Source organism: Myodes glareolus, chromosome 21 (assembly GCF_982192425.1).
Source record: "Myodes glareolus chromosome 21, mMyoGla1.1, whole genome shotgun sequence".
Classification (NCBI taxonomy): domain Eukaryota; kingdom Metazoa; phylum Chordata; class Mammalia; order Rodentia; family Cricetidae; genus Myodes; species Myodes glareolus.
Genome location: NC_142046.1, coordinates 39,914,301 through 39,938,667, shown reverse-complemented (window position 1 = coordinate 39,938,667; position 24,367 = coordinate 39,914,301). Strand labels below are relative to the sequence as shown.

Sequence of the window (24,367 nt, the reverse complement as noted above, 5' to 3'; positions counted from 1 at the left end):
GTGGCATCTCTACCCAGAGAAGAGTGGCATGGTGGCCTGTCACTTGACTGAGGCATCTTTCAAATTCTGTTCAAAAAACTACCCACCGGTAGCTTTTAAATAATGAACTGTGGCCATTGACGTCAATCCCAACAGGAGATGTCTCCTAACATCTGACTAAGTTTGTCAGAGGGTAATTATTTACATTCTGATGAGTCCAGGCGGTCTGCTAATTAATTCTTTAGTGGGCTGCTTGCCATTCTTGTTGTTCCTAAATGGTGCATACTAAGGGGTGTGCATAAACGACATTGGCACAGGGCCTATCATAATGATTATACACGTTGGAAGCTGGGTGCCAAGTGTTACTTAATTCTGTTTCCCTGAGGTCAAGGAGGGAAAGCCCGTGCTGTGCCTTGTATTTACAATTTGCAGCAAAGAGTATGTGGAATGTGTTTCTCCATGAGGTAGTGCAGAACAGTTTTATTTTTGTCTATTGGAAAAATTAATGGGACTGGGTGCCAGTATTACATACCTGTAAGTCGGAGTTAGGAACCTTGGGCTGAGAACATATTAACATTTTTATCTGTAAACATAATCAGAAGGCTAAAATTATCTCTGACTTTCTAGGCAAGGACATAGGAAATAAAAAAAATGGACTAAGAAGGTCACACATTTTACTACTAATAAGAACAAATGAGAAGTCAGGTCCACATGTTTTAAGCAAGTCTTGCTTAACATATGACAATGGGAATAGAAGGAATTAGAGTCCCTGTCATCACAGGACTAATTAAAATCTGTTTATTCGAGACACTGTAAAATCTACATGATAGTAAGTTAATCTTTAGTATAGATTAAATATGTTTTGTAATCTCTGCTAGATAACTCAAATTTGGAAGTTTAGCATTCAGTTTCACTTTCTATATACTGCCTTCCAACAGGGTTCTGGTATATTCTTTTATGCTAAAGTGAATTGAGGATGCCAGTTATGAGTAATATTTCATTTAGGACAGATACCCAATTAAGTTGACCTTGTCATTAAGAGAATTTTGTGTTTCATTGCTGAATTTAAAGCTTTGATAATCATTTTAATGGTGCTTCAAAATGACCAGAAATCCCTAGCAATGGGGATCACACATTCTCACATCTCCTCAGGCAAAGATAGAACAAGACAGGCCACCTAGTCATGTTCTGGAGGCTTTTCCCTTCTGTATCACAAAAGTATTTATGGCAGACATGATACCTCTAGGCTTCGTGGGTACGGATGATAAACTGAGGAGTGACAGCCAAGGAGAGAGAAAAAACACGCAGGCAAGCTTAAGGCCTCTGCCAGGGCATCAGCGAGCATCAGCTGCCCCATGAACCAGCAGAGTGAGAAACGGGGAGGCAGGAGTGGACAGACTCATTCAACCACAAGGCAGGCTTTAACATTTTCCTGGAACCTGAAAACCACTAAAGAACTCTTAGATCTCCCAGTTACAAGTTTCTCCAACTTGAGCCATATTTATATTTCACTAAGTTACTAATTATTTTCTCTTTCACTAGGATATTCCAGATGAGGTCATAAACAGGGGGGTTCATGCTGAGTCTGCCCTCCACAGGTCATTTGCATATGTGGCTTCTGCTGCATTCTGCTGAGTCGAAAAGTCCTCTATAAAGGGATTTTGAGGTATGGCTGATTCCGAAGTGTCCCCACTGCCTACAGAATGGATGGCTTTCTATGCATAAAACTGTAGTAGACTAAACATAGACCTGGCTTTTTCTAAATCTCCTTCCATCATAACTCAAGAGAAATTTAACAGGATACTTGTAGTTTCATCAACATCTACACAAAAATCAATGTTTGAATAACCTGAAAAAGAATCAAGGTGCAAAGTTGTTCTTGGTATTTGTGAATGGTTTGTGATGAGGGGACTGTTAAAAAAGTCTCCACCAAGGTGGGGTAGGTTTTTTTTTGTTGCCACCTAGACAGCAGAAACTTTTTAAAATATTCTTTTAAACATTCTTTTAAATATGCAACTTTCATAGTATTTGCCTTCCCAATTCAAATGAAACTCTGTCTTAATGAGAACATGTAATACTTATGTTCTTCCTGAGAGACAGATCAACAAGGTGCCAAGTGTGTGCACACACCATTTTTCCTTTCTTAACTGGCTTATTTCAGGCACTCATGTTCTTAAGGAAGCATCCTTCACACATAGTAATCAGCAAAATCTTCTTCCGATATACTGTGTGAAGAACTTACAACTCACTTGTTACCAATTACTGAGATAGTCATTGTTTCCTTCCTTAAATAATGAATAGTGGTCTTCAGAAATATTTTTATCCTAAGCTGCACTGGCAGTAGCTTCTCTGAATAGGTATTGACACTGAAGACAGTTCTGACAGGTTCTGTTCCTTAGCTTGTGGGTTCAGGGTATTTAATCCATAGTCATCGGGCTCCATGTTTTTGGTCCTGTGGCAAAGAAGATCTTGGTCATGGCAGTGATTGGAAGAAGAGGTTGTTCATCTTCTGCCAGGCAGGAAGAGAAGAGAAGAGGAATACAGGAAGAGACTGTGTCAAGACCCCTTCAGTGACCTACTTCCCCAATTACATTCTACGGCTGACTTTCCAACAACTTCATGGTACCCATTATATTATGAATTCATCAATGGTTTATCCATTGATTAAGTAAGAGTTCATAAGACCTAACTGTGTCTGGAAGCACCCTCACCGCTACAGGCAGAGGTATGCTTTACAAACTTCCTTAGAGTGTCTCAGTTCTGTTGTGCTTACAATCGAGATTATTCATTATGTTATTATGAATGTTTTTTTATATATTTGTTATTATATATGGTGTATATTATTCATAGTTATATTAATAACTATGTTATTACTAACATAGTTAAAATAATAATGCATTATATAAAATAGCATATTTTATAAGATAGACCCTAGGGTTCTTGCATCAACTTTTACCGAATGCTGCCTCAGAGATGTTCTAGCAGAGAATATTAATGGAATTAGTGCTATTATGAGAATATAGTAAAATGATTTTATCTCTAGTTTTAGAATATATACAATTCAGTATTCCTTTTCTATGGCTTTACTTAGCAGTCCTAAAGATAATGCTGAAAGCCACTTGAATCCCCTGAGAACATCTGGTTTAAATGCTAAATGTCCTCCACAGGTGACATGTTTTGAATGCTTGGTGGCACTGTCTTGGGACTTTTACAAGAAGGACTTTTGCCTGTAAGGAGAAGATTGTTGACCTGTTTTCTTGCCCTGCAACTGCCCTACATCCCCATTTTCCCACAAAGTCACATAAAGTCATTTGTAAATTAAAGCAAAGGATTTGTAAGTGGTTTGAATTCATAAATAGCTTCATTGTGACTGTATAGGTAAAATGGGATACAGAGGCAGAAGCATCTTCCTAAGGCTCATTGGCTAGGCATAAGGCAGATGCAGGGCCAGAAAATAGGTCAATAAGCCTCAGTGTTACACAATAATTAATCACTACTGTTAGTATGTGTAATATGCACAGTTAAATCACAAATACTCTTTTGTGTATAATTTAGTCAAAGTTAATAGTTACACTGTTATGTATAAATCATATATGAAACAGATTATTCTCCATGTAACATTTCACTAAGAAATACACATTCATTAGGAGTAATGTGGATTTGTGTCTCTACTTTGTATTTCTAGCTGTTACAGAGACCATAGACCAACTTATAAGTTAATGTTAATTGATGTCTAATGTATGTCTATACCTTGGACATAAACTATATTCTCTCTCATCGTCAAATAACATTTCAAAAGTCTTATTTTTTGCCTCCTAGAAATTAAATTCTGCAGATAATATTTTTTAATAGTTAATTTCTTGAGAATTTGGCAAAAACTATACGCTTTATCCCTGGGAAAAGTCACATATTTACAAAGTGACTCTAGGTTAAGCCTTTGCTCTTGGGATCATTCAGTATTAAAAGAAATCTTCTTTCATACTTCTCAGTTTCTGGGGTATTGCCTTGAGTAAGAACTCTCACAAAGTGACATCTGTAAGGGATTCTGAACTGGGCTGGTGGCAATCTGCCTGAGATACGAGACACTCCCATCTCTGTGAGAGAAAAGACAGCCCTTTGTGAACTGGAAAGTAGGAAAACCCCAACAGATAGGATGAAACCCATTTGTCAAACTATAGCAAAAACAAACAAACGAACAAAAAACATGGAGCTAGATCTGTTTAAGATCTCTAGTACTTCTTACTTTTATGGTAGAACATTGACCAAACCTCTAAAGAGGTAGCCAAATCAGACATCACGTGGTGTCTGAGTAGACGCTGTCTCCTCATTATCAGGTAGAACTAATTAAACCCATCATATATCATGGCAATATATATATATATATATAATATATTATGTATTTTAAGAAATTTGATAATGGTAGGGTTTCATACAACATTCACGAAGGTCTTTACTGTTAAATATGCTTCTCTATATTCCCTCTTCTCATCCCCTACTCTATTTAGGCCCTTTATAAATCTACCCAATGAGGCTACCTTTAGCTACCCTTTTTAATATTACACCTTCTTCAAAGATTCCTATCCTGTTGCCCTGTATTATTTATCATGATGAACCATCAATAGCAGCCTATTTATGTGTTTTATGCATATTTTCTGCCTTCCCCTATAAACTATAATTTTTTTGATAGAGTGTATCTATTGTTTGCTGATATACTGGGTTCCTAGAATAATGCATGTTAAGAGCATTTGATAGATACAAAATTCATAAATAAATGATGAAAACTATTTTCACTCCTTTTCTAGTAAGCATCTGTATAGGAACTTTGACCTACAGGTCATATTCATGGTCACTCGGGATGTGAAAGTGAATGGAAATGATATAATCTCTGCTCTGAAGATGCTCTCTGTATATAGAGGTAGGTGATCCCACAAGTAAATAAATATAGAACAGCAACGTAAGTGTCATAAACCACTGAAATTATTCAGGAAAGGAGGCTAGTGGTAGTACAGGAAGGCTTTGTGTTGGGTTGACATTAAGCACTAAGGGTCAGCAGGAAGAATAAAAATGGGAGGAGAAAGCAGGGTTCCCTTCACAAGTGTGTGGATGATGGGTTTATCATGGGAGGGGATATTGCAGGACCTGTGTTTCTAGGCACGTGGATGCAATTGGGAAAAAAATGATTGTCAGTCGTTTCTGTGCAAACCCCTCTGCAGATCACTCTTGGCTGACAGCATCAGATTCAGGGCACAATATTTCTCTCTTTGTGGTCTTCCTTGCATCTCTGCCAAGATGGATGATGCTTTTGCTCAGAGAGAGCCACCTCGTCCTCTGATTGTTTTATGCCAAGTTGGTGAAGTGCCTGTGATTGTTTCCCAGCATTCCACAGTTGAAGTTTGCTTGTGTGGCCTTATGGTGTTTTTTATGCCTGCCCTGCTTGCAGGCTGCATATGTTGTACCGCTTTACACTTGGAGAGCTTCCAAAATGTAGGAGAGAGACTAAGACCATAGGCAAGGAATTCTGGATTCCACAATCAAAGAGTTGAAAATGCCATGAGAAGTCAGCTGTCGCTTATGGACTCTTGCAGAAAAGAATACTATTTCCTGATACATACAATTAATTGGGTTCTGTATTAATTCTAAGTAACAAGCTACCTATTAAAACATGGACACAGAAAGCACAATATGGTAATGTTGGTTACCATTTTTGATAGTTTATTTGTGTAAATGACAGATACTCTGCTTGAAACTGGAGTAAGTTAAACAATCTTAATTTTCTGGACTTACGTAGATAAACAAAGTATTGAGAAATTAAGACATTGCTCTTTTGTAACACATGATGTTAGGAAGAAATTTGTCTTTGCATAGTCTATTGCTGAAATGGACTGTTTTCACTGACAATGACCTTCGAAATGATGTACATAGGACTGGGTTCAAGGGAAGCCATTGTAAAAAGATCACAGTAGGGACTTACACAGTTCAACTCTTAAGAGTCACTTGCAGTGAATTAAAAATATAGAGCTCTAGTGATGGGGGAATTATTGGAGAATGATGAAGAAGGAATTGCTCAATAGATATAGTAGGTGTTTTGACATATTGTGAAAATCCAAGACGTGATCCATTTTGATTGGATAAATTAAACTCATACCTGAGAATGGTACATGGCTCATACTCAAAATTCTAAATGTGCATGATGACAACCAATAGTGTTATTGCTTTGTGATGTTTGCAGAAATTGGGATGAAATAAACAGAGCATGAAGTAGAAGATGAGACCATTTAATTTCTACATGCTTTGTGCATGGAGAAGAGACAGCAAGTAGGAACTCTAAGTAGGAACAAAAGTAAACACATGAGTAGTTATGTAAAGACCAAGGATAGAGCATATATGATCATATTGGAAGAGTCAGACTCAAAGGTTTGATAAAGCCCAGAATATATTTGAAATCTTGACTGAGATGACAATCTGGGTTTTATTCTTTTGGAAACGGAGAGTGACAGACCTCTAAACAGAGTGACACTATGGGAAAGTAATGCTTCGCCCAGAAATCACTGGACTCTGAGGATATGATCAAGACCTAAGAATAGAGAACAGATTGAAATATATGTAAAAGTCACCGAGGATCGTAGATTCATAGTCAAGAAAGATATCTCGAGACTAGAGTAAGTCTCTCAAGACTTGAATTCAGGTCTCGCCACTAGGTGTGAGTTGTGACTTTGGGTAAATCAGTGAACTTCTTAGTGTGTAATTTCCTGTAGAGTCTGTTTACTAACATTCCTCAAGACCACAGATAAATGGATGTGCACAGAATTGAAAAAGAACATTATTATGTATTTAGCTATCTTTTTTTTTTTAGTGTATATACACTCACAAACATACCCAAATGTCCCATGACATGCAAGGAGAGGGCAGAGAACAGCTTCCAGGAGCTGATCCTCTCCTTCCACCACATGGGGTCGGGGGATCAAACTCAGGTTTCCAGACTTGATTTTAATGAGTGTTAGCTACTTTCATTATTAAAGAAAAGTGTCAGCTTGATTCTCCATAGAGAGCACCGATAAGATTTTCTCACCATCTCTAAAATGGTTATGATGAACACTCCCATACTGTGGAAGTGTGGTCACTTTCATTTAAAGCCTTACTATAAAGCTGTTCATTATAGAGCAGGCATTGGTGACTATCAACTGACGAAGTCATGGCCCCAGAGGCCAAGACACACACTAATTGTGAAAGCTTCTAATTTGGATAGACTTACTTGTTAAAGGTGGCAACCTTTAGTCTCTGTGCTGAAGTAAGACACATTGTTTGGGTTTCTTGTAGAATGACGACAACCCAAGGCATGAAGTATCAGCCTTTGTTTGGGGAAACTGGATACATTTCTGCCATTGCCAAAACAAACTCATTTGGACAAATAAAAGTTGACTTGGAAATTTTGGAATGAATATTACAAACCAAACAGGATGTAACCTGATTCGGGAGGAAATGATTCATTGGATTAACGCAAGGGGCCAGTTCTATTTGTGAAAGACTTAAACAATTACTCGGTTTTTATCTCAATCTTCAGTGTTGCTGGGGGTGCTCAGCTCTTTTCTATGGGAGGTAAAAAATTAGAAGCCAGGGTAGAAAGAACACAAATTTCCTCTGTGTGTGTGTGTGTGTGTGTGTCTGTGCGCGCGCGCACGCGTGCAAGCGCACGTGCATGTATGTGCATGCATATATTCATACTAATCCTTATACTAGCTAGCTACTTTACTTAAAACTGTGGGCTTCCAAATGATTTGTAAACTTTTGTGTTATTTTGGCAGAGGATAACCCTCCTGTCCGTGAATAGAAGGTAATGGGAGCAAAGGTACCATGTGGAAGTTGCCAGAAAGTAGAGAGATATGGTTAGAGATCCCGCTCCTTTTCCTGTTCTCATGAAAGACAGGGTATGGAGTTGTAAGTGCTTATAGGATTTGCAGCCACATGATGGGGAGCAGCAGAGCTGTCACCTGCTTCACTATGCAGGGTGCCCAGCTTAACCCATCTTTCTTTGGCAACTGTGCCCCAGTGAGAAAAGCTAGCAGTCCATATGTTGAGTAGGCACCATGCCATTTTGACAGGCGTGAGTGTCGGCAAGGAAGGGACCATGTATGAGCATCAAATGTGTTTGTTGTGGGAAGGATTCTAGGCCAGGAATATTAAAATAACTGTCTGTCCTTCGCTCTAGCACATATGGTTAAGGAGATATGCTATGATGACTCACATTAACATTGGAAAAAAATATATATAGAATTTGCAGCCATGCTAAGTAAGTTTGTGGTGTTGATAAATTGGACTTGGAATCTTCACAAAGGAAGGCTGTAGAGAGACACACATAGTGATAATGGTTCCTTTTCTATGTATCAAGTAGAATTTATTAAATTCAAACATTATTACAATTCTTCTGGACTGATGGACAGGGTGAAGGACCCTATTAGACTTTTCTGAGAGGTCCTCAGGTATTTCCTCGCAGAGTTTAAACAGGAAATGTGATAGGTTGGGCTCATTTAATATTTCAATTCTAAAGAAATTAAATTGATGTTAGCAATGTTAGTTCAACTATTTTCCCGCTACAGGGACCATTTGTTTAAAAATCATTAAAGGGCTTTAAATGACATTGTCCTGACATTTTGTATGATTAAATTAAGGGAATTAGTATAAAGTCATTTCATTGCTCCTTAGCTTTCTAAGTGAATACCATAACTCCCTATATGGGAAAAAAGGAGTCACTGAGCTATTTTTTTTTATAGTTTTGGTGATTTGTGTATATGGGTCTGTTGGCTGTATAAATGTTTATTTATGAAATTTCTTCATTTCGCAATGACCTGTCCCTTCGTGTATTGCAAAAGGCTTAGCTCCTTGGGAAGGCAGCCGTATGTAGAGTGTAGGATACTCTACGGAAAAGTCTAAAGACACCCATGTAAGATTTGATAATAGTCCATAAGGTGTTTAAATGTAAACTTGCATGTACATATACACATCTCCCCCTCCAAACCCACACAAGCTTGGCATTTGTCACTTTTGTAAGTCTGGAGAGGCACATCTAGCTTGTATCTAGCGTTAGTAAGTCGGCCTCCCAGGGAGCTGCCCTAGTAAGAATCTCAATGTGTGTCAGAGAGGCATCTCATTAAAGAGTGTTTCTTAAAGATAAACAACCAGTGTAGCATATTATATCATTTTCTTACACACATCATATTTATTATTTATTGACTTACTAGATTATAACCTATCAGGAAGGATTGTTTACCTAGCTTTATTATTGTTGATTGTTATTATTACTGTGTCAGAAAAATACGTGTAGAACATTGCCTGGCACATATTCATAGCTGAACAAATATTTCCTTGACTAAATTAATGAATGAACCAGTCTTTTCTATGAGATAGCTAAGAGACAGGTGCCTGGAGTCTATTCAGTCATGGTTCTTCCAACAGAAATCACCTTGATCCCCATCCGCTACTCCAATCTCAAATAAAGAGATTCATTTTAATATAGGCAATTGAATCACTCTTATATAAAGTGTGAGCGAAACTTTAGGAAACTTTAATATTGATACTGATCTGTCACATACACACTAAGTTAAAATGAGTGTGCTTGCTTTGCAAACACAGCCTCATGGCAAACCTCCCAGCTTCCTCTTCCAACCAGATGGCCTCCCCTAAGCCCAACCCTACATAGAATTCTCAAGATGGAGTTGGCCCTGCCTCAGATCCAAATCAGGGTTTTGGGATGGGATGAGGAATGAGCACTTTCCACTAGCTTTGCAGGTGGGTCTTATGTAACACTAAGGTCTGAGAACCACAGAGATTGGAGCTGCTTGCTCTTCCATGAATTATTGACTTCTTCTCACTAGAGAGTCTTGTGACACTCACAGTCTTTGCAATAGCCAATAAAAGTCCCATAGTTTTGTGACTGCCCAAAGTTGGGTAAAGACTGATTTCATCACCATCTTCATGAGATTCAGTAAATAAAAGAGAAGTTTTACCACAATCTTGGACTGAACAATAAAGAAGGAACTGGGTGCTATTTTGGTTTTATATTTCCAGCCCAACAAAACCAATAGAATAACATGCACTGCATCCACTTTCCCCTCCCTTTCCTGCTATGCTTTTGGGCACAGCCTTCACACCCACATGTTGGAGATTAGAAACAATGATTTCTTCAAGCAAAGAATTTCTGCAAAGATGACCCTACCGGGCACACCATTTATAAAAGTGTCTGAGTCTTAGGTAATCTCTGAGAGGAGTTTGGGGACAGGTATTTGATGGCTCCAACGTCCCCTTGACTGATGGCTTCAGAAAGCAGCAGTGTCTCAACCATACTAGTGTTTCACGGAGTTCCTGACTGTAGGCGTCAAAATATGGTTCATCAAGCAATGGTGTCAGACCAGAATCAGTGCTTAAGGGAGCCACCCTTGGTCTGCTGGGTCCAACGATGAGCCCTTATCTTTGCTATGCAGAAAGCATCCTTGTAACAAGCATTCTCTGGAGAAAAGTGGTAATTTTCTTGCTGAAATGACAGAGCCATAATCAGTACTCTTGCTTTTGAGAAACTGCCATTTACATGGTCCTGAAGTGAGAGATGAACTCCCATGATGGGTACAGAGTGAATCCTTTGGTAAGAGGATGAGAACTCAGGTAGGCAGTGCTTTTGAGTAATGCAGCCTTCTCAGAAGAACATGAGCACCCAGGTCCCTCCTCCGCAGTTCACTAACTAAATGATCTGAGACAAGTCATTTCACTCATTTGAAACTAGCATCTACTCTTGGGTCTTGTAACGAACTTTAGAGAGAGCTTCTTACTTTGAAAAGCAATTATTGTATAAAGGTGTATTTCGTAGTGGGTAAGTCTTTAAAGCTTTTTATAAGCCTTGATGCCGATTAAATATTTAAATGAAATAAATGGAGGCCTAAAGGAAGGAAGGGGGAGAAATCCGCACAGTTTTAGACACACCCAAAATGGGAGTGACATGAAGGCAGAGAGAAATCTTTGGGAGAAGGGAGAAGACAGTGAGACGAGAGGGAGAGGGACAGGGGAGAGCAGATGACGGACAGATTTGAACAGGGCACCATGATATGTGTGTACGAGAACATCCTAATAAACCCATTAATTTTTATTCTACCTAAAACAATCGAAAAACACAAGGTTTCGTTCGCTATATATGGGATGGGACGGCTGCTTTCTCAACAGCTTGATACAACAGTGTTTGTGCAGTACCTGTTACAATACAGAAAATGCCTGTTATTATGGAGGATAATGCAAATGTTAGATAACCTGGATTCCTACTAATTTAGTATCAAAATGCATAGCAAGTTGAAGGGGTACTTTAAACTAATCATTCAGGTGATGATGTGGGAAGTCCTTCTGTATATGTGTTGATTTTATTGGTTAATGAATAAAGAAACTGCTTTAAACCTATAGCAGGGTAGAACAGAAATGGGGAGGGGACCAAACTGAATGCTGTGAGAAAGAAGGCAGAGTCAGTGAGATGCCATGGAACAGCCAGAGGGGAAAGACACGAGTTGCCAGCTGGAACCTTGCCGGAAGGCCACGAGCCTCATGGTAAAACATAAAATAATGGAAATGGTTAATTCTAGATGTAAGAGCTAGCCAATAAGAAACTAGAGCTAATTGGCCAATCAGTGATTTAATTAATACAGTTTCTGAGTGATGATTTCGGGGCTGAGCAGCCGGGAATGAATGAGTGGGTTCCCACAACAATGTGAATCTTACTGGATCAAAAATGAGGCATATTTTCATATTTCATTAGCTTACATGTGCCAAGCTCTTCTTATGCAATGAGTGCAATTTTAGTTCTTATACATTTATCATGAAATTAATCTTACAAAATAAGTTCTGCAATTAACTGTTTTACATATAAGGAAATAGAGACCCTTGGTCTGGTTAGCACTCAGTAGACCAAAAAAAATAACAGTGAGATGGTCAGAGGGAACAGGAAGAGTTTGAATTGAGAACTCCAGTAATGTGGATGCTGCCACCACACTAAGTCAATGAAAGCTATGTTCTGATCTTTGGGCCTATTCAAAGCTATGAAGGTAAGTTTTGGGACTGGAAAGCATTTCAGAAAGGAAGGAGTATACTCTGTCTGACATCAGAGGAGCACCCAAGCCATGTAGAGAAAATGCTGCTCCCTTAAATTTGGAAGAAAAAAAGTCTAGATTCATTCAGAACAGTGAACAATAACCACTGGCAATGAAATAAATACTACTTTGCGTTTTGCATGTACTATTTGACTTTAAAATCTCTTTAACTTGATGCAAATTGAATCACTCTTTATATGAGTAATTTGTAATTAGTTAATAAGAATTATTTGATAATATTTATGCATAATTAGTTCTATTAAGGAAAAGCACAGAGGCCTGCAAAAAGCATAGATTATGTGTTCACTGAAGGAAGATAAAAATTACTTGCTCACTTAAAAATCCACATAGTTTGTCATCCAGAAATCTTTGATAGACACACCAGTTTCTATTTTCTCTTTGAATCTTCCTACCAGGACCTCGATTTTGTATAATTTCCAATCAAGAGAGCTAAGATGAATGAGTCCCCAGTTCCATGTGTAGGCTCGACATCACCCGATTGTACTCTGTTATTGGTGTAAGGGCAGACACATGATTTGAGCAGGTTCAATTGGTCCAAAAGAAAGCTCTGTATCCTGTACTTCACGTGGTAGCTTTATCACTGGTTTCTGCTGGTTGTAAGATCTGCAGTGTGTATCCACACACGTAATAGTGTCTTGAATGAACAGCACATACTTACTGTATGATAGGAACTACAGAGCAAAGTGAATGGTTTAAACTTCATGTTGCTTTCTTACAACAACCACAGGAAGGAAGCATTTCTTCCGTCATTTCACAAACAGAAGTTGAGAGGATTCAAGTAATATTCTCAGTTCTCATAGCTCAGGGTTGACTGAACCAAAATTTTCACTAAAAGCCCTCTTTCTGAAGGTTCCCCCACTCTTTTCTGTTATTCGAAACAAAATTATTTTCTTGATTGCAGTTTAACTTTAGCTTCATTTTACTTCTTGTCAAAGTATTTAAAACACTTTTAAATAAAGTAGGTCATAGGTTATAAATTTGAAACTATAAGACAAATCTGGTTTGCAGCATTATTTACCTTAGATGGTGTTTATATTTGACCTAAGTAATTAATAATGTTTAAAATTAGGACATTTCACATAAAAATAAAGATTTACTATCCAAGTACTAAGAAATAGAATCAGGAGTTAATAGTTTAAGGGCAGCCTGAGCTACATAGGAAGTTCAAGGCTGATCTGGACTACATGAAACTCTATCTCCAAATAAAAGAAAACTAAAATGATAAAATAGAAACCCAAAGCAAAAACAAGAAAAATAGGACATGGCAGCCTCGACTAAGTTTCTGTAAGCTATAGTGACTCCAACTCTGCTCAGCAGTGGAGAAAGGATGGGAAGAAGGCCTAGTCCTACAGTGCTTGCTACTGAAGCACAGGGGCTGTGGTTTGGATCCAGCACCCATCTGAAAACTAAGCATGAACGAATACACCTGTGTCCCCAGTGTTGGAAAGTTGGAGACAGGCCACTCCCTGGCCTCCCAGGCTCACTGGATCAGTGAGCCCCAGGTGGGGTTGGAGAGTCTGTTAAAAACAAAGCAAATAATAGATAAGGTGGAGAGTGGGAGAGGAAAGGAGTTGGATGTTATTGTTAAGCTTTGGCCTCCACATGCAAGTGCACTCATGAGCATGATCACACGCATGCTCATGTACACACACAAACAGACAGATGTATATTCTTGACACACATGGACAGCAAAACACGATAGAATTAGCTAAGTGGGAGCTGTGTCCTGTTGCAGCCAATATGACCCTGTTCCTCGGTCTGAGTATGGTCTGTCTCTGGGACTCTCCCATACACCCAAATCTGCAGATTCCCAAGTCCTTTATGTAAAAGTACCCACACCCTCCCACATCCTTTAAATCATCTCCAGCTTTCTTATAGTACAAAGGCTATGCAAACAGTTGTAGCATTGCTTTGATCAGGGAATGGCGACAAGAGAAAAAGTCTGTATATTCTGAAAACAGACAATTTTTTTTCTTGAATATTTTCAACCTGCAGCTGGTTGAACGTACAGATGTGAACCCTGTGAGCCCTCTGTGACTTAAATATTCCCACTTATTTTAGTCTCCAGCCTTTTCTTTGACCATTTTGGGTTATAATTTTGCTGTGGGTAGTAAAAGTAATATTTAATATGGCTTATTTTACTCGGAGGAAAATAATAGAATTAGCATTCCGTTTACTTTACCTGTTATAAACTCAACACCATTGCTAGCAAAAGATCAATTATCCTTCTTAAAATTGAGCTAAAGTATTATTAGTAAGTGTGGGTTTCAGAAAAGATTCTCTAGGGGGAGTACAGTAGTTTGGGGTGTAGCTTATGGGTAAGCTTATACAAACAAGACTTTGGATTTTTATCTCAGAACTATGATTTTAAAAAAGGGAGGGTGTTGTGGGTTGAGATGAATCCTGTCGTATTTTCTGGCCAAACCATCAATGGTAGGTACACACCCCTAAAACAGGGCATTCCTTTGACGTCAGATCAAGGGTTCAAGTCATTAGGTCCCTCGTTCAGTAAGCTAATGTTTAAGATCTTAGCACATGAATCATTCATGGAGTGAGGAAAGAGCCTGCGGAATGTCTTCCTCTGTGGCAGGCATATGGATGAGATGTGGTGTTGGAGGCTGTCCAAAACTCAGATTTCCAGAGAGCTTGGCAGGAACCTGGGGAGAGGGATTAAGAAGTAGGAGGGCTGTTTTCAAGCTGAAAGCATCTGTGCCAGGAGAATAAACCCCCTCCACCTTCCGCCTCTGACGTGCCAAGGCTCTGCCATGGTCTCCTCTAGAAATCCAGGTGGGCCTCCTTTTCAGAAACACAAAATGCAGAAGTTCACATGTACAAAGAGAGACAGAGGACTTTGTAGAAACCTGTCCATAATGGAATGAACAGTTATCCATCTCCCCAGTAGCTGGACTTTTTTTTTTTTTTTTTTTCTGCGACGCTTATGCAATAGCTGGAGTTAGGAAGAATAAGACGAGATCGCGAGCACAGAGTTGTTGCTGGGTGTTCGCAGCAGCCTCCTGCGCAAGCGCAGGCTGAAGTGGTGCCAGAGCAAAATAAACAGTGTGCTGCCTCATCCGCACCAGACCCCAGCTACCAGTGCCCCCCCCCCCACCGGAAGGAGGACAGATGCCCACTGAGAGGTCCGGCTCAGAGTCTGAACACAGCTTCTTTCGGAATGAAACCCACCTGGGATTTGTAAAATCGGTTCTACTAGGATGCAAAGAGAGATGTCACCTCTCCAAACAGCAACAGTTTGGCACCTTTGGTCCCTGCATTTTGGGGGAAGAACGTCAAATGAATAACAGATGTGGAAGGGGGAGATCACAGCAGAGCTTCTGCAAGTGGAAAAATCCACGGTACTAGAGAGCCTTTCCCGAAAGGCTGAACTTGTGTGTAGTCTTTGCGGCTGTGTTGCTCCTTTTGTTTTGGGCTTTTGTTTGCCATGAGAAGCGACTGCTATGCCAGTGCTTGCGTATCTTGGCATCTAGAAAAAATAAAGCAAAAAGGAAATTTCAGAGGAAAGTTATCTTTCCGTTAATAGCTACCATTGTAACATCCCCTGGAAAGAGCTCTTCAAGAGGAAGAGAAGTAACAGTGTTTATTTACTTTCAGTAAAAGGCCCTCCTGCCCCCATTAAACCCTTGAATTCTGCTTTACTAGGACGTTTATAGCTTGTTTTCTTAGAGTCAAAACAGTTATCTAAGAGTGTGGTGCGTGTGTGTGTGTGTGTGTGTGTGTGTGTGTGTGTATGTATGTGTGAAATGGTAGGGCTTTTAACTTCTAAGAGTTGTCTGTAAACTCAAACTTCTGTTTTCAGATATGGTCACATGATGGAGAACACTTATTTTCTGAGGAGTAGGAACAGACTGGGAGTCTCTTTGAAACAGACTGGGAGCAAGAGGTAGGTGAGAATGACTAATACTCTTAGTCCAGCAGATGTTTATAATTTCTTCGGCTGCGTTGCTGAGCTACGCTTGCCAGAGAGTCAGCCACGACCAGTGTGTAATTTACTATGTTTCAACTCTGATGTTTTAGCTCGGACATAAACAGTCAATACTTCAAGAGGAGAAGTATTCTGGAGATCAACATGCTTTTTTAATTTTGAAGCTGCAGGGGGAAAGACTCATCAATGGACAAATAGTGTTCACTATCATGCGATGAATATGGATGCTTTAAAAGGTACACTCTATCTGTGGCCACGGGCATGCAGGTAATCGAAGGCTAACATGGAGCATGGAGGAATTACCACATTGTTCAAATTCTCAGCCATGAGGCTCTTGAACAGCTTATCATGGACTTGCTTTGATCCATAAATCGACTTTGTGCCAAGTAGAGTTTTGAAAAAAAACTTAACGATAGTGTCTGCTTTTTCTTTCTCTTTAGCTTTTGCTGGTAGACAAGGCTTAGGCTGGTCCGCTGAATGAAAAGGTCATATGTATAGTCTCTAGCTTGACGATAAGCAGCTAGCCATTGGATGTATAAATTAATGTAAGACCAAACTCATCAGATCTTAACTTGACCTGCTGACTTGGAGACTTACAAACTCATGGAAATCTTACAACCTCAAGCCATTAAATATGGGACTAGTTTTATCATGTAACATTATTCTGCAGCAGGTAAAACATTTTAGTCCAAAGAAGACATTTATAATTAAGGCATAAAGAAAAATAGATGTCTATAGATATGTTCACTGTAATTGGTACATAAGGAATCTTTTAAGAGCTTATATAGTGAAAAACAGCAATTAGATAGTATCTGAATTGTAGTTATATCGTTAAATTATATACTTAGAACATATATTCCTATGAAAGATTTACTACTTTATCTTCCTTTATCAGATAGGGTGTTAGACTTATAACATTGCATATCTTCAATATGCATGCATGTTTTCTCTGATTGCCTTACAAATGTGTTTGCATTGTTAATATTATTTCTTCCATGTGCATTTCTTCATTTTATGCTTGTGTTCTCAGCAATTGGATTAATGTCAAAATTGGAAAGTTTTCAAAATACTTGGGATAAAATCAAGAAGAGAGTAAGCTGAAAAAAATCTATAGAGGTAAAATAAGATTTTTTTATTAACAAAATATGTCTATCAGAGAACTGTTGTGGTATGGATCTACCCTGATGAGCAAGTACCGGCCCTATTGAAATAGCAGCCTTCCTGATAATTTTTAGTCTGATAACGCACCACAAATTAACAGAGCCTTTTAAAAAGAAGAACATGATGTAAAATGAGCCATATCTAAGTCTTCTTGCAGATGCAAATTGCCAGTCATGAGTTGCTTTAGAAATGACTGGATAGTTTTGAGCTATACCGACTTAAATAAGTATCTTTAAATTGAGGAAAATTTAGATCTTCTTGATTCTGGGAAACTGTGTTCTCATTCTGTTACAGCTGGCCTGGTTGCAAAGACCACAGACTTGTCAATTTGGGAAAGATTTTTTTTTTCTCCATCCAGTCCAACTCCACACTATTATACAGCTCCATTGAAATTGAGCCTGCAGTTTTTGAATAGTAATTCAAAATTTCTTGAGGTAGTCTATTTCTTCTCATTCATCAGAAGATTTTTCTTTTGTGTACATTCATATTGTGGCTATCCTGAATACTTACTCAACTTACATATAAGCTGAGTCTGTTTTTTTTTTTTTTCCAAAAGTCAAACTGATTTTGACAGCTATCACCCTCTGGGTCTTCTATCTATCTATCTATCTATCTATCTATCTATCTATCTATCTATCTATCTATTTATTTATTTTTATTGTGAAATGATGTTTCTGGAATCCTCACAGTCAGTGCTGCTCTGTTTCAAAATATCATACATAAAATGATCCAAAGCAAAGATTCTAGGTCAGTGGTTCTCAACTTTCCTAATCCTGAGACCCTTTAATACAGCATCTCATGTTGTGGTGACTCCCAAATGTTAAATTATTCTTGTTGCTACTTTATAACTGTAATTTTGCTACTGGTAGGAATTATAAATATCTGTGTTTTCTGAAGGTCTTTTCTGTCTTGACCAAGGAAGGAGAACTATTTCTTTGTATATCCACTATGGGGAAATACATTGTGTGATTGATGAGTCAATGAGGATACCCAATTACTGGCTCTATTCTGTAGCATCCCAAGTGTTGGGATTAAAGGAATGTGCCAACCCACCCACAAGCCCTATCGAAATTTAGACCTATGTGTCCAAGTGCTTAGCTGAACTAGGCAATTACAAACCACCATGTTAATAATGAACTTTTATGATATTCAGTGATAATTATAAGCCTGTTCCTTCTGAACTATTCCCTAACTCAATGAATGGCAAATCCACTCACTTATTGAAATCTCTTATTTTTCATCATTATCTTCTTTATTTCCCTCCTTCCCCTTCCACAATTAATTGCCAAGCTTTGTAAATTCAGCTTCCTAAACAACTTCCCATTTTTCTTATTCTGTAGTAACAGAAACCAGCTGCTTGCCCAAGTCACTCTTACTAATCTCCTAAAATCTTTTCATCAGCCTTCATAATCTTTATATAAAGTAGAGGGTTCTGTCTGAGATGTAAATCAAATTATTTCAATCTTAGTGAAAACAATTGGATGAAATTTCATTGCTGTTGAGTTCACAAAGATTTCCATGCTTGGCACTGTATTTTTTTTTTTTTATTTGGCAACCTATGGCCTTGGAGAGGCACATTATCCTTTGGATAATAGGATAATGCCAATTAAGGTCTATGTATGTATATATGTATATATGAATGGTTGAATGTATCTACTGTTTTGTGTTAATGCCATGTGGATATGTCATATGTGGTTCACTTATTATTCTGTCATTGAGTTAATTCTCTAGAAAATGTGGGTGTGTTTTGGTCTACTTTCCATCCATCCATCCATATATCCATCCATCCATCCATCCATTCATTCATAAGCTTAGGTTATCCTGGAGGTCTCATCCATGGAGAGAGAGAGAGACAGACAGAGAGAGAGAGAGAGACAGAGACAGAGACAGAGAGAACAGACCAAAATCCCCAAATACATAAAACCCTCAAATTCAGTTTTTTTTTCCACTCTCAATAACTTCTTGCCCTGGCAGTCCTGTCCAAAGTTTCTACATTGCTACATAACATTACCATCTATAAATTCATATTTCACAACAACACAATTGAGTTACAAAGTAGATAATTTTTCTCCCTTTTACATATTGGAGTTTTTAGAGATTTTCTACACTTTAAAATTTCCCCTCAGTTTTCTGCTCCATTTATGTCCTCTGTTGTCACTAACAATATAGTGCCCCATTCTACTTCCTTGCTGAATGTCATAGCAATATTTAGTGTGACAGAACATTTTCATAGTTCTTTGATTCTACTCTATACCTAGTGTTTTGTTTGTTTTTTATGTTTTTGCCTACTCTTAATGCTTTCTTCTTTTTCTAAAGCAAACCAACCATATCAAAATGATAGAAAAGAAATAATAATTAAAAATAACTTCTTACTCCTGATCTCCCTTTAGTTTTACAGTTATTACTGTTCCTCATCTATTCATAGATTTTTCAGACAACCTGCCACTGCTAAGGGATCTTGCCTGCCTTTTACATTGAGTTCTAGGGCTTGGGCATGGTCAATAGGCTTCTTCATATTGGGTACCTGTTTCTTCTCTAGTTTCATTGTTTCTTCTTTTCAATACTCTGATCTCTTTATATATATTTGTCCTGTGAGCTCAACATATTTGTAAAGATTAAAGCTGTCACTGACTAAGGTAATGCAAGAAAAAACTGTCAAAATAAAAACTCAAACACAAGTCAGTTTTCTATGTGAATTGTGTTTTGATGTTGACTATAAATGTTTATATGGCCAGTTCAGCCAGTGCATTAGTCAGGGTTCTCTAAAGGAACAAAACCTATGTATGCATACATACATATATATGAAATTTATTGGTGACTTACAGAATGTGGATTGGGTGGTCCAGCAATTGCTTTCTCCCGACTAAAAGGCCAACAATCTCTTAATTGTTTAGTCTACAAGGCTGGATGTCTCAGTAGCTCCAATCTGGTGCTGGAGTCACAGGGAATTCCTAGAGAGCTGCTGATCTTCAGTTTCCATTGAAATTCTGAAGAAGTGGGATTTAATACCAGTGAAGAAATGCCTCAGCAAAAGGATGGATCAACGTACCAGTGAGAGTAGGAGCAAGCAAACAAAATCAAATGTTCTTTTATGTGGGTCACTACCAGGTGTGGCCTGAATATACGATGGGTCTTCTCACCTCAAATGACTCATTCAAGAAAATTCCACACAGATGCATTTAGATAGCTTGGTTTTAGTTGATTACAGATATTGTTAAGTTGACAGCCAAGATTAGCTATCACAGTAAATAAAATTCTGTGAATGATTATTGCTATCATTACTTTTTAATGTGAGGTTTTAAGTTTTATCTCTATTGTATATTCTACATTCTGTCTAGCATAAAGAAACACATCATACACACATATATGTAAACATACACACATATATGTGCATAACAAATAGTTATTGAATTAATTTTAAAGGAATTTAAATGTAAAGTAGAATAAAAGTCACTTGACATTTTAATCAGAGTTCATATCTTCAGAGAACAAGCAAATAAATTCAGTGGTAGAAGGAATTTAGGGATTGATACATGATTGTACAAATTAGTAAGAACTACAATGAAACCAAATATGTGGGCTCTGCTTGGAGATGCTCAAATTCAATTGTGCAGATGAACATTTATGCCAAAGAAAATATGTCTGAGGGTAATATTGATGCCCCTTGTTTTCAAAACTAGTTTTAATAATAGGTTTAATTAGAAGTAGCTTTCGTCAAGAGCCTGTCAAAACTGCAGCAGAATCTCAATTTTATAGAAAGTTTAAACAGTTTTTGGTTCAAATGGGGAATTAGTGAGATTTGTCTTATACAGTGCAGGCCAGAAGAGGGTACCAAGACTCATTACAGATGGCTGTGAGCTACCATATGGTTGCTGGGAATTGAACTCAGGACCTTTGGAAGAGCAGGCAAAGCTCTTAACCACTGAGCCATCTCTCCAGCTCCAGATTTGTCTCTTCTATAAATTCTTGACTAAAGCAAATATACCCATGGGAAAGGAGGCTCCAAGGAAAAGGGAGAAGGCAGGCAGGCAAGCTTGCTGTGTGGGTCTTTTTTCTGTCCCAGCATGGTGAGCATAAAGAGTGTAAGTATAGGAGAATTAAAAAGAAAACCCTCCCTCCCAGCCCTCATGGATCCTTGTGCGCCTTAGCAGGAGGGAGTTCCGGCTTCCCTAGAGGGATTTTCAAAACCTTCTTAAAGAGTTGTGTTTTTTTTTTTTTCCAGCTCAAAAGTAGATTCCATCATGCTCTAACACAGTGAGGAGAAATCAATTCAGAAAAGGAACACTGGACACACAGTATGACAGTACTATTGTCCTCCTGACCCTTTGTATTTTGGCTGACTCTACTAGTTAATCTAAATGGTCTTTCTAGGTGGAGCGTCTTCCATCTAAGAAGCCTGATCAATTGAGGGAAGGTTTGACCTGAGTTCAGTCAAAGTCTATTCGGAAAACCCTTTTTTTTTTTTTAAATCATCATGCAGCTGTCTAGACAACAACATAGAGTATAATAAGCTCTGCCATAGCTAAAAGTGTAATATTGAAACATCCTCATCGTAGAAATAACCACTATGGATATGATTTTTTTTTCAGATTCATGACCACATTATTAATTTTATACTGTTTTTCACAAATCAAATGTGCATAGATATTTTAACTATCTTGTGTCCTTGAATCTAATTCTTTCTTCTAGAATTTTCAGTGCATTTGCTTGATCTATCTAACGCCACCTTACTTTCATCACATCCCAGCCTCAGACAATAGATTACCCTGTGCTTTAGTCAACCATTCCTTGCCTGTGTGCCTTATTTACCAAAACAAAAAGGGATATAGCTCCAAAATCGTGGGACTCCTCTATTCCATTTTTCTATATTTCTTAGAGAATTCTCCATTTACATTATATCGGTCAATCGGTGTTTGGTACAAATATTGGTCTGGGAAGTGTTACCACAATGCAGGCACAGATTCGTTTTCTGGGGGCATTTCCTGCTCAGAGACAACCTGGGAAGAATAGAGTCACATAAGTTCAGTACCAAGTGCAACTGAGAGTTTAACCTGGAATGTGGCTTATATTGGAAGCCATGTTTTGTTTGCTGTTTTGCCATGCTTAATTCATGGTTTGCCTGTTATCATTATCTAAGTAGATTTAGCTCTGATTTTTCATTTCCTGTTTTTCTCTCATGATTTAAGAACTGCTTACAAAGCCTTGTTTATATTTCTAAATTAACAGTTTGTGCTGGGGAATAGGACCAAGCAGTGCAAAGAAGAAAGGAAGCACTCAAAAATGAGTCCACAAATGAATTTCTGAGTAATGTTTGCAGACAAAATTGTGTTGTGATTTTCTTTGCTCCTAGTTTCTCATCTGTAGATAACAATGCTGTATGCGTGTCTTTATGGTCTTTACTTTGTCTTTTATAGGCCCTGATAAGCAATTCGAAGCCTGAAAGTAAAGATCAACGTTTTGCATTTCCAAGGTAATATTAGGACTTCGTGGCTGTTTGCACAGCTCCACTTAAAGATCACAATCTTGAACACATTGATGAATAAAAATGTCTTCTTTGTACCTAAGGAGCCAAAGTAAACCTGTAAACACTGAACTGTAGAGAAGGACACTGCACAGTCCTGGCCTTTATGTAAAAGTGTGGATGGGCATAAATTCATTCCTCTAAGGTAGGATGCTGTGCAAAGTAGTTTCACAGACTCATGAAGAAAAACAGTTTAATGTAGAGATCTGAATGGTACCCAGCATCTTTGGTGGTCAAGCATAGTAGAAATAATCATGTCTCTCAAAGATTCCTTAATCCTCGGAATCTATCAATATGTTAAATCTTATGGAAATAAAAGCCTTGTGAATGGTAAAGACAAGGAGGTTAAGGTGAAAGATTATTTAAGTGACTTCTGAGTCCTTAAAGTCAAAGCTAAGGCCAGAGAGACATGACTCGAGACTCCACACACTTGTCATTGAATTTGAAGATGAAAGAAGGGGGCCATGAGCCATGTCATGTGGTACCCCTAACACTGGAGAACCTCAGTTGATAGGAACAAGAACACGCGCATCTGTATGCTTTCTTGACAGGAACTGAATTCTGCCCACAGCCCCAGTAAGTGAGAAATGGACCCTTTTCTAGGATCCCTGTGGTACAATTAATAAAAACCCAGAGACAGATAGATATTGGCGTTCAACTTGAAGGTCAGAAAAGCAAAATAGCCAGCTATTGGCTCTTTCCTCTACCTCAGTCCAAACTGGTGATCCTGCCTCCAGGAATACTCAATATTAGACTGACGGAGAGTTGTTTCTTCCTGTCTTATATTCCTTTTCAGTACTAGGATTAAAGGCATGCACTAGGTCCCAACTCTAGGAAAGGAATACAACCTGAGGCTACCTAGAAAGTGAAAGAACTGCCACAAATTAGATTACTATTGACTATGATGTATTTGTGGCAATAGAAAATAGATACACCAAAAATTAATAATAGTAAGAAGTTACTTGTATGAGTTTGATGTTAAAATGCTTTATTAGAGATTTACGTATTCACATAATAATATTCCCAAACCCCAAAAGTAGATCTAGCTTGTAGTATCCTCTATTTAATTTAGGAAGCCTTGTAACATATGTGTTCTCTGATGGTTTTCAATTTAAATGCCCGGACATCCAAAGACAGCGTTTTTCCTGAAGGACGAAGCAACTGCTTTATGCAGCTCCAAAGACTTTCCTTTGTATATTTCTACCTTAACAACTGCTGGAGAGTAAACTGGTTAAACCATAAATACTTAAATCCCTTAACTTGCCAAACATCACTAAAAAAGCTTCCCTATAATACACTTATTAAAATTAATAAATAATGCTCTTGATGCTTTCCTTGGCCACACAGTATTTTTAAGTCATTATCATTCCATTGTTACTTTAACAGTCTTATCGTTGTGATGTTTTTGCATTTGAGGAGACTCTCAAAGCTAACAAGGTAAATTCGATCCACTATTGGTATTGTAGCAAACGTTTAGAAATCTATTAGAAAATATTAAACCCATTTTTGTAAGTCAGGTTTTCCATTACTCTAGGATTACAATTTGTTTCTAATTACAAACAAAAGAATAGGCAAAGTTTTTTTGAGCTCCCAAATAATTACTAAGAAACTTAATATTAATTGTAAATG

The 24,367-nt window shown here is 38.1% G+C and overlaps 1 long non-coding RNA gene across 2 annotated transcripts; it reads left to right on the top strand.

Moving 5' to 3' along the window:
- The first annotated feature begins 15,091 nt into the window (after positions 1–15,091).
- Positions 15,092–23,051, top strand: LOC146890435 (uncharacterized). 2 transcript variants are annotated; one of them, XR_015735855.1, is made up of 3 exons: positions 15,092–15,469; positions 15,931–16,014; positions 22,632–23,051. It is a non-coding gene; the product is annotated as an uncharacterized LOC146890435 (long non-coding RNA). The 2 variants fall into 2 exon arrangements; XR_014998846.2 differs by lacking the exon at positions 22,632–23,051 and adding an exon at positions 16,149–19,899.
- The last annotated feature ends 1,316 nt before the right edge of the window (positions 23,052–24,367 follow it).